The 11,292-nt window shown below is 38.9% G+C and overlaps 1 pseudogene; it reads right to left on the bottom strand.

Moving 5' to 3' along the window:
- Window positions 1-560: 560 nt before the first annotated feature.
- On the bottom strand, window positions 561-2,760 carry LOC147746896 (uncharacterized; annotated as a pseudogene).
- Between the last annotated feature and the right edge of the window lie 8,532 nt (window positions 2,761-11,292).

Here is an 11,292-nt window from a genome sequence, read left to right as displayed (position 1 = left end):
AGGAATAACAATAGCTAAAATTATCCATATCAATATTAGTAATCCGGTACAAATTAAGCATGATCAACACCATTTTCTAAAAATAGAACATTTCAATTTATGCTCGTTATTGACTTTTTTTTTTTTTTTTTTTTACACAACAACATTTTCTAACAAGTTTTCTTTGACCTTGTGTCACCTACAAGCTTTTTCTTTTCTAACAAAATTTTCTCCGACCTTGTGTCACCTACAAGCTTTTACTTTTCACTTACAATATCCTCCCTTTTTATCAGGATTTCAGGTTTTACCTTTACCTTATTTTTTTGATCAATTACCACTTTTCTTTGCAATTCAGTCCTTTACTCACTTTTCCCATTTATCTTTGGGCAATTCAAATTTTCCTGACTGGTGTTTACCTCTTCAATTGCAAGTCCATTCAGGTGATTTGTACTTCTGATTTGGTCTTCTCACTCTTTTTGGTCTTTGGACAACTTTTATTTTCTTTCCCAATCTCTCTCTTTGACTGGTTATTTCATTAACCTGCTCCTCTTGTTTTATTTCTTTGTTAACCAGTTTGAATCTCAGGCCATCATTTCCTTTAGGCCAATTATCTCCTTTACAAAATCTTTTTGTCTTAGGCTCCGTGGTGTTATGTTGTACTCTCCAAGCCCTTTTTCTCGGACTCTTTCTCAATGAAGTTTCATCTGCACTGTCGTCAGTCTCACTTTCAGTGTCTTCGACAGTTTCATTTATGATGAACTTTGCAACATCTTTCTCTTTCTCAGAGTCAATTTTCCCTTTCATCAGTTCGTTCACTCTGTTAGGAACATCTCCATAGCTGGTACTTGGAATCTCATCCTTATCGTGAGTTTTTCCTTCTTTTCCAGTATCAGGATCTTCGTTCCTGCTTCCAGAGTTTTCAGACTGTCCTTCGGAATTTTCTTGCTCACCAGTTTTATTTTCACTTTGCTCAGTGTCCTTACTGGTGTCAGTCTTTACCAATTCTCGATCTTCAGATTGATCTTCAGAATTCGGTACTTCAAGAATTTCTCCTTCTCCTTCAGACGCAGAGCTAGTATCTGATACTTCCAGATATCGACGTGCCTGTCGATCTTCAGTATCTGGACTTGTCTCTGGTTCACCTTCAGAGTCAGAATCAGTTGTACTTTCACCTTCTTCTTTTAGATTTTCAGGTTCAGGCACACGAATAGTGTGGCTTGCGTGTACCCATCTCTTTACTCCAGCCCACTTAACTGCAGTGGTGCTAACCAAAATGACTTGTCTTGGGCTCTGCCAACGAGGCACCAAACAGTTTCTTCTGCGGTGTACTTTTATGCTTACCCAACCTCCAGGAACTAGATCATGAGCTGGACTTTTCTCTTTCGTGTTTGATTCAGTTCCTACCTGATGGAACACAGAAGTCACCACGTCAGACAGGTTTTTGCAGTAATCCAGTATGATGTCATCATTAATTGTTAACAATTTATCAACTGGCACAAATACTTGTCTCATCACCCTGCCCATTAGGATCTCATGTGGACTCAGTAAAGTTTTCCTGTCAGGTATGCTTCTTAAGGTCATCAAAACAAGTGGCAAGGCATTGGGTCACTTTAGTCCTGTTGCTAAGCACATTTTTGCAATCCTGTTCTTAATTGTTCCATTTACTTGCTCAACCACTCCTGAAGCCTCAGGTCTGTAAGCACAATGCAGTCTCTGACGAATGTCCAGTGCTTCACATACCATTTGCATGAGTTCATTTTGAAAATGTGGGCCACGATCAGTTTCGATCATCACTGGGAAACCAAATCTAGGAATGATTTCACGTAGAAGTAACTTTGCAACAGTTAGCCCATCATTCCTCCTTGTAGGGAAAGCCTCTACCTATCGGGAGAATAAACAGATGATCACCAAAACATATCTGAGTCTGTTACATGCCGGAAGCTCAATAAAATCCAATTGCATTCATATAAATGGACCTCCCTCCTGTCCTAGGGTTCCCAAACTCACAATTGTTCTCCTGTTTGGATTAAACTGTTGGCATACTATGCATCTCTGACATAAGCTTTCAGCAATCATCCCGATCTTTGGATTATACCACGTTTGTCTAAATAGACGAAGCATGGCATCTCTCCCAATATGAGCTTGACCATGGTACATTCAGGCCATATTTGAAATCATGCAATCAGGCATTACTGGTCTTTCATCTTTGTAAACCCAGATTTCAACTTCCTCTCTGTCTGCATCCTGCTTTTAAGCAAACATTTTTCTCTTCCTCATCAGCTTCTTCCTGCTTTTGCCTCACTTCCTGCCAGGTTTCAACTATAGTTGTTGGCATTGGATGCTTGATTCCGGTCTAGGAAAGACATGGCTTGGTAGTTCGGGCTGGACTGTTCCCATGAGGCACAGGGTCAAGGCTGATTTGCATATAGCCATTGTCTGACCTAGGGTGGTGTGGAGTGCAAAAAAAACGATGGATTTAGGCCCAGATCTTTGTACTGGGGTGAATGTAAGACATTGTTCTGCATTCTGTCCATCAACTGTGTTTTTTGCAATTAAAGGACTTGAAACATGCTCTTTCTCCATGTCCCGATTGATAGATGGAAGATTTTTAGCACAATATTTGGTAATTGAGTCTACATACCTGTTACCTCGGGTGATGTAGTCATCCCCCTTTTTGTGAGCTGCACATTTCACAACAGCGATCTTATCAAGCAACTGAATCACATCTATTAACATTCTCACAAACTCTTCATTCCGTATTGGTGATCCTGCAGAAGTCATGTAACCTCTTTGGGACCACAGTTGCTCGTAACTCCAAAACCATACTGACTATCAGTCACTATGGTAACCTTGATCTCTTTTCCCAGTTCACATGCTCGAATCAAAGTAATCAATCTGCTATTTGAGCAGAACGAATTCCTTTCAGACAAGATGCTTCCAATACATCTGCCACTGTACAGACAGCGTATGCTGCACTCAGAACACCCTCATCTGTTCTCAGACAAAAACCATCAACAAACATCACATAGTCAGATTCAGGCAATGGCTCATCTCTAATGTCTGGTCTTGGTTTGGTACAGTATTCAAGAACATCTAGGCATTTGTGATCAACCTCATTTCTCACTTCAGTTTCCATTGTATCAGGCAATAATGTAGAAGGGTTCACATTTACGCATCTAGAGATTGTCACATTTTCTGCTCCCAGGATAGTCTTTTCATATTTTGTCATCCTATTGTTGGTTAGGTACTGTGTTTTCATCCTAGTGAGGAGAATCTCCACAGAATGAGGTACATACACCCCCACAGGAAATCCCATCACTATTCCTTCACTTTGTTCTAGACTGACTCTTGTAACTGCTACCGCTTTCAGACAACCAGGCAATGCCTTTGCAACAGGGTCCAAGACCGCTGAGAAATACGCAATAGGTTTTCTCAGTTTTTCATGTCTCTGAATCAGTACTGACAATGCACACCCTTCTCGTTCACTGCAGTACAATTCACACTCTTTTTCATAGTCAGGCATCCCTAAAGCTGGTGCTTCACAAAAGCTCGTTTCCAGTTGTTTAAATGCTTCCATTTCAGTTTTAGTTAGAACTATAGGGTCTCTGATATCTGCTCTGGTTAATCTATGCAATGGCTTGGCAATCAGTGAGAATCCACTAATCCACTGTCTACAGTAACTCACAATTCCCAAGAACATTCTCACTTGTCTTTTAGTTTTTGGTGGCTGCATACCTTGTATCATTTTAATCCTTTCTGCAGTGACTTGTCTGATTCCTTTGGCAATCTTATGACCTCAGTATTGCACTTCCTTCTGACAAAATCTGGCTTTTTCAATCCCATTATCGGTGAATTACAAGGACTACTCTCTATTTCTCTCAATATTCCTTGTTCAATCATTTTGTTTATCACTGGAGTTACTCCTTCAATTATTTCTGCTGACTTCCACTGACCTAACAGTAGAACGGGTAGCACCAGTGTCCACCAGGAAAGTTATTTCTACATCATTCACTTTTCCGTTTACAAATGAACCAGACTGATCTACCTCAAGAGTGGCTCCAAGCACACACTCTTCTCCCTCTCTCAGGCACCGTCAGAAACTTTCATCCGACTCACTTCCACCCTCTTCTTGCAACCAATACTGGGGACTCACATTGGGCCCAATTCACAGAATGAACCTAAGACTCAATCCTAAACTTACTACTATTTTGGCATTCACAGAATGCACTTACTACTTTTGGCATTCACAGAATGAACTTACTACTTTTGGTATTCACAGAAGTTAGGATTTTGTCTTAAGTTTGTCTTAAGACTGTCTTAAGTTTGTCTTAAGTCTGTCTTCAATCTGTCTTAAGTCTGTCTTAATTTTGTCTTCAGACCAACTTAAGACAAAATCCTAACTTCTGTAAATCCCAAAAGTAGTAAGTTAGTTCTGTAAATACCAAAATAGTAGTAAGGTTAGGATTGAGTCTTAAGTTCATTCTGTGAATCGGGCCCATTCACTCTGGGTGATCTGTTTACCTGCTCGACTCCTCTGAATCCTGTCTCTGCACTGTGTCTCTATTGATTTACACTGTGTGGAAGTGGCGGTTGTGGCACCTGACTTTGCTGATTAACTATCTGCTGCTGTTGCAGTTGAATTACCTCAGGCTGCACCTGTGGATTCAATGATGAATTTTCGGGATTAACTCTTGGTGGATACTTACATTCTTTTCTCCAATGCCCTATTCTGTCGCAATTATGACGGGGGAACTTTTTCTTGAGCTCTTCGATATTTCCTACTAATTTAGTTTTGTTGAAATTTCCTTTCAATTTTCCCTGACTTGCATCAGTATTTTTATTTTCCAAATGTGCCACTTGGTGTTCTGCTACCTTCACTTGTGCCCACATAGCTTTTTCTTTTAACTTCTTTTGTTTAGCATCGATCTCTTCACTACAATATTTGGCTTTTCTCAAGACATCATCTACAGAACTTGATTGCCATCCTATCATACTATGGCTAATCATGTCTCCAATTTCTGGTCTTAATCCATATACAAATCGGTATATAAAATGACTCATGTCTTTTTTGCTCAGCACTTCATATCCACTGTATTGTTTAAATACCAGCAACAATCTTTCATAAAATGCATGTACAGATTCTTTTAACCCAATCTGTTTCTTTTGGTGGAATTGTATTCTTCAAAAACACAATCACTTGTTCATATTTCCTCATCACTTCAGGTGACGGAGCACCTGTTACTTTGTCTCGAGGATATTCTTCCTTTGGCCAATTCACAGTTATCTTACGCTTAGTCCACAGATCTGCTGGCACAACTATATCAAATAATCCATCCAAATCAACCCATAACACTTTTGAAACCTTCACAAATCGATCTACCTGTCGATACCATTTCTCAATCTGGGGAAATCATTTGTAAATGATAGTATATCCTGTCTACTCCATGGAACATGCACATATCCTCCTCCAGGTATTTCTCTCATAGGAAACTCATTTGCGACTATCTCCTTTTCTCTGACTGGAAATGCTAATGTGGATTTATCACTAGTCTCCTCTTTCTTCTTTGCCCATTTCACTCTCCATTTATTCACATCTCCCCATCTTCGTAACAGCACAATTAATTCTTTTATTTGCGTTAACCTTCCAGCAGTATTCCTGTTTTCAATGTCTTTTTCTGAAAAGTCTACTCTATAGGACTTCTTTAATGTTTTATTCTTTGCCAATTCTATTTCAAATTAATTTGCCAATCCTTCTAATTGATCATGTACAGATTTCACTTTCCATGTTATGCTTTTACACATGAATATAAGTTCATCATCTTGGTACGTTTTAAATCTATCTGTTCCAATTGTTCCAATAATTAATTCTTCCATATCAACTTTTAATCAGGCTACATCCAATACTTTGGGTTCATACTTTTTAATTTCGGAGTTTTAATCCAATCACTTAATTCCTGGCCTAATGGTCCTACAGGGGTTTGCGTTAAATCTAATTTCCCTATACTCTTTTCAGGTGTAGCAGAGTCAGATTCTGCTCCAGTTGCATATTTATAAGGTAAACTCTGATTGAAAGTCAATTCAGGACCATTGGCGACTTTCTCACCCGATGGATAAGGACTACACCTTCTCTTCCCCTACGCATGGCACACTCTCTCGTTTGGACTATTTTTTAATCTCCTAAAATGTAGTTCAAATAACACAGGACTCTCAGATACTGGAGGCAGCGATCTCTGATCATTCTCCAGTTCTACTTTCCTTACAAACTGGTTTATCTAAGCCAGGTCGCAAACCCTGGCGTTTAAACATTCAACGTTACAGGGCACCCAAAAACTAAATTTTATTACAATCCCATTTTCAAGACTTTATGTCAGTCAATCAAGGGTCCGTTGACTCCAACAGAACTCTCTGGGCGGCGGCAAAACCACTATCCGTGGGGAGCTATGAGAGATGCAGCTCAATTTAATAAACAAAATGCTAAAAAGCAAAAAGAATTGGAGCAAGATATTGGGCCAGATGTAGGTAATCTCGATTTACCTACTCTTAAATACCGAATCATACCGATTCGGTATTTAGGAGTAGGTAAATGGGATGTAGGTAATTTCTCTTTTAAAATTACCGAATCGGTTAGAATTGGTAATTACCGAATCGGTATTTACCGATTCGGTAATTGACATTCATTCCTATGGGCCTGGAGGCCCATAGGAATGAATGTCAATTACCGAATCGGTAAATACCGATTCAGTAATTGGGGGAAACATTGAAGGGTGGCAGGGTGTCACTTTGACACCCTGTTGCACCCCTCAATCGTGTATGGGTGCACATGTTGCAGACATACATGCCCTAAGGGCATGTATGTCTGCAACATGGCAGCGTTTGAAAAGCAAAAAAAATGCTTTTTCAAGGCTTTTCATTATTTACCACTAACTTCTAGTTGGTGGTAAATAACGGATTCTTAAAGCCTTGTAGCACTGATTACAGTGCTACCTACATCTAAAAATACAGATTCGTAATTTTACAGAATCGGTAAAATTACCGATTCTGTAAAATTACCGAATCTGTATTTTAGGTGGCCCTACATCTCAGTATCCAAATACCGGTCGGTAACGGCCAAAAATCGGTATTTTCGGTCGTTACAGACCGGTATTTGGATACCTACATCCGGCCCATTGTGTTTTACACTCGCTTATACACACTTAATCCAACAATATCACAACGTAAATCATTGGAAAAAGCTTGTATGGCTTTAAACGCCCTACATAGAATGAAAGGGAGACATTATGAGCAGGGGAAAAAAGTTGGAAGTTTATTAGCAGCCCAACTACGTCAGCAACAAGCCGCTATGGCTATACCGGCCATTAAGTCAATGAATGGTGTTACCCTAACTAAACTCCAAGATATTGTAAACGAATTTGCCGAGTATTATCAGTCTCTTTACACTGCTGAAACTCAACTTGATGCTGACAAATTGGAAGGTAGAAACTTATTGGAAGGTGAAATTACCAGGGACGAAATATTGGGTGCAGTTGCTGGCCTGCCATACCATAAGGCCCCAGGAGAAGATGGCTTTCCTGCAGAGTTTTATCGTTGGGCAGGAGTTGATGTGCTTGACTCTCTTTTACTCGCATTCCAAGAGGCAGAGCGTGAGGCCTCCTTGGGTCTCATATCTAATAAAGCTATTATTGCTGATTTACCTAAACCTGGTAAAGATTCTCTATTATGTAGCAGCTATCGACCCATATCTTTATTGAATTGCGACATCAAAATTCTGGCTAGCATTCTGGCCTCTCGCTTGCGTAAGATTATCCCATCTCTCATACACTGTACCCAAGTAGGATTTGCTCCAGGGCGTTCCTCTAGAAACCATCTTCGCACTCTTGCCCACACACGATGGTATGCCAAGAATCTTCCTGATAACGCTTTGGCCTTGTCGCTGGACGCGGAAAAGGCGTTTGATCGGATTGAATGGAACTATCTTTTTAGGGTGTTACAAAACTTCGGCCTGGGAGACCAATTCATAAACAAAATACGCTTGTTGTACAAAAATCCCTCGGCAAAGGTAAATTGTGGGGGCTTTATCTCAGATCCATTCCCTATCAATTGAGGTACACGTCAGGGTTGCCCCCTCTCCCCGTTACTCTTTCTTCTAGCCATGGAACCTTTAGCTGCCTCCTTAAGACAATCTACTTATATTAAGGGCATTTCTCTTCCGACAGGTGAATCCAACATTTATCTCTACGCAGATGATATTCTTCTTACACTCACAGATCTCTCCACCTCTTTATCATCTGTCTTAAAAATATTAGATGACTTCTCCTCCCTTTCTGGGTACAAGATTAATTGGAAGAAAAGCGAAGCGCTACCCATCTCGAACGGGACCAAAATAGCAGCCATTCAAGGTTTTCCCTTTCAATGGAAATCTTCTCATCTCAAATATTTGGGCATACTAGTGAACAAAGGTCTAGAGGGCATGGTTACAGATAATCTCAATCCCCTCATTGCTCAAATGCAACGTGATTTTGAAAAGTGGAAGACATTAGGTCTCTCAATGTGGGGCAGGGTTCAAGCTGTGAAAATGGTTACTCTTTCTCGTTTTCTTTATGTCCTCAGCATGCTCCCTATTCAGGTCCCTTTAACTACGTCACGTTCAATTGATTCTAAGATAAAATCTTTTATATGGAACCCCATCTCTCAGCTTCAAAACGACAGGCTCATCGATCCTATGGGGGAATAGGTCTACCTTCAGTGGAACATTATGCTTTAGCATTACAACTTTCTCAAATGTCATAAATGCTTACACATTCCTCGGATGCGCCACAGTGGGTACATCTTGAACACTACCTTTCATTAACAAAAGCAGGTCTTTCTGTTTTATATGGCTCTGAATCACGTCCCCGAGACTCCACTAATCCTATTTTGTCGGCTATGCGCGCTGCTTGGCAAAGGGCACACTACTTACTGGGCTCACATCCTCGTCTCCATAGGAAAGCACCCTTATAGAATAATTCTGCAATTCGTATTAATAGAAAATCTATTTCCTGGCCTATTTGGGAATCAGCAGGTGTTTCCACCCTAGATCAACTTTTTTCAAATGGTGATATTAAATCATTTGTCCAACTGCAGGAAGAATTTAATCTGCCTGATAGTCAACTTTCAAAATATAACCAGCTACGGCAATCCTTACGAAGAAGCCCAGGACCCCCACCATGGCTCTTGCCTGACTCACCAATTGTGACATATCTCCACACTTGGGGTAAGTTGAAAGGAGCTACCAAACTCTTACTTCGCATCTTTTTTCTCAACCCTTATCGCAAACTCTACGTATTAAATGGCAAACCTTATTATCGGTCTCTTATACCGATGATGAATGGTCTGACATTCTTAACAATATCAATAAGGGTGCTCATGAAGCATGATTGACATTTTGCTTATTCAAAATTTTACATGATTGGCACTGGTCACCAACAAAACTGCATAAATCTGGCTTGCTTCCCCATTCTAACTGCTGGAGATGTGATAGTACGTCTTGTAACATTTCTCATATCATCTGTGGATGTCCTGTTATCCAACCCTTTTGGAATTATGTTGGTAAAACCTTGCGTTCCACGATGCCACTACAAATTCCACTTTCGCATGCTACCATTCTTCTGCATGATACACATCAATCCCAATCACTTTCTAAGCCACAAGCCCGACTTTTACACACAGCCTTAGCTACAGCAAAATTTTTTATATTACGGCAATGGAAATCGCCTCAACCACCTTCACAAGAAACATGGATGGTGGCCATGATCCAAACAGCTTCCTACGAACGTATGATATACAACATACAGGATCAAGCTGATCTCTTTCTTCGAATATAGTCACCCTTTCTAGCTTCAAATACTGATGCTAACGTTAATGGCCACTCTAAGCAGTAAGTTACCTTCTATTTCCTCTTATTGTCATTCATTATTCATTATTGGTGGTTATAAATCTCAACACATATGGTATTTATGCCGTCCTGAGCACAGAAGAGGTTATGTACTATTTGTTTTTGTTTTTAATAGCTGTTCACTAGAACTTTTACATGTAATTCTATATCTTTTAATATGCATATTTATACATGTGTGTCTCTGCTTACACTTACATTCTCCACGATATGCCCATTGTTTCATTTATTGTTCGTACATTTCTCTATATTATCCACTTCACTCTCTATTTCCCATCTTCATCTCGTATTTTATTTTTCTACCTCATCTCCCTTGGTTCCGTAACAAAATATTCATATACCTGTAATATAATGTAATTTATTTAATTTTGTTTAAGTCACTGAATATTATAATATATTTTTTTCTCTTTCTTTGAATCAGCATAATTAATCTATGTTATGGTGAGTATTTATCGTATCGCCTTTTATCTTACTTTATCTTATCTTATCTATTTTTCAGAATGTCCTCTCATACATTTATATTTATATACCTTAAATGAAATTACTTAACCCGTATATTCACCTTTTACCTATTCGCATTGCTTTTGTAGGGTGTCTTTTTCTCCTTAGAACATACTCATACAGTATTATGCTTCATATTTGTACATTTTTCACTTACCAATTTCTTTTGTGATGCCTCCTTTCCTTACCTTTCTCTTCCCCCCTTCCATTAATTCTTTTTTTTTTTATGGCCTCAATATAAATCCAAATATTTGTCCTTGCACTTATATGTTTATGTATTTATTACATTATATAATATGATTAATTATTCAAAACGTTTTACTATATGCTTATATATAACAATGTTCTTATATATTTATTGTTTGATAATACATACAGTTATCATAATATATGTATTTTTTCTATCTATAAATTTCAATAAAAAATTGAAACACAGAAAGTCAATTCAGGCGGATTTACATTATTCATTCGTCCAATTTCTGACAAATCTGGATAAATATTTTCTTTTACCTTTTGCAAGCTCTGTTGTAAAGGGATTGTCAAACTTGGTTTGTTTATTCTTTGGTTTTCAAACACTGGAATCACAGGTCCTATCGTTACTGGAACTGTTACTGCTTCCATATTTTTCGTAAGTTCTTGTATCTTTTCTGTCAATGCATTTGTAGTCCTTATATATTCAGCAGTACTGACTTGTTCTTCAACTCGTTTTTCTACCCTATTTACACTTTCTCGTTCATTAATTTGCTTGGGGGTACCGGTAAGTCTTGGTTCTGTCATTGAAGTACTCGGATTATATCTCACTTATACCCTTTCTGGTACATCTCTAAACTTAGAAAATTGTCTTGGGGTTTCATTAATCCTTTCATCTATGGGTGGAGCATTAG

The sequence above is a fragment of the Lissotriton vulgaris genome, chromosome 1_1 (genome assembly GCF_964263255.1).
Source record: "Lissotriton vulgaris chromosome 1_1, aLisVul1.2, whole genome shotgun sequence".
Classification (NCBI taxonomy): Eukaryota; Metazoa; Chordata; class Amphibia; order Caudata; family Salamandridae; genus Lissotriton; species Lissotriton vulgaris.
This window is presented reverse-complemented; position numbering and strand designations above follow the sequence as displayed.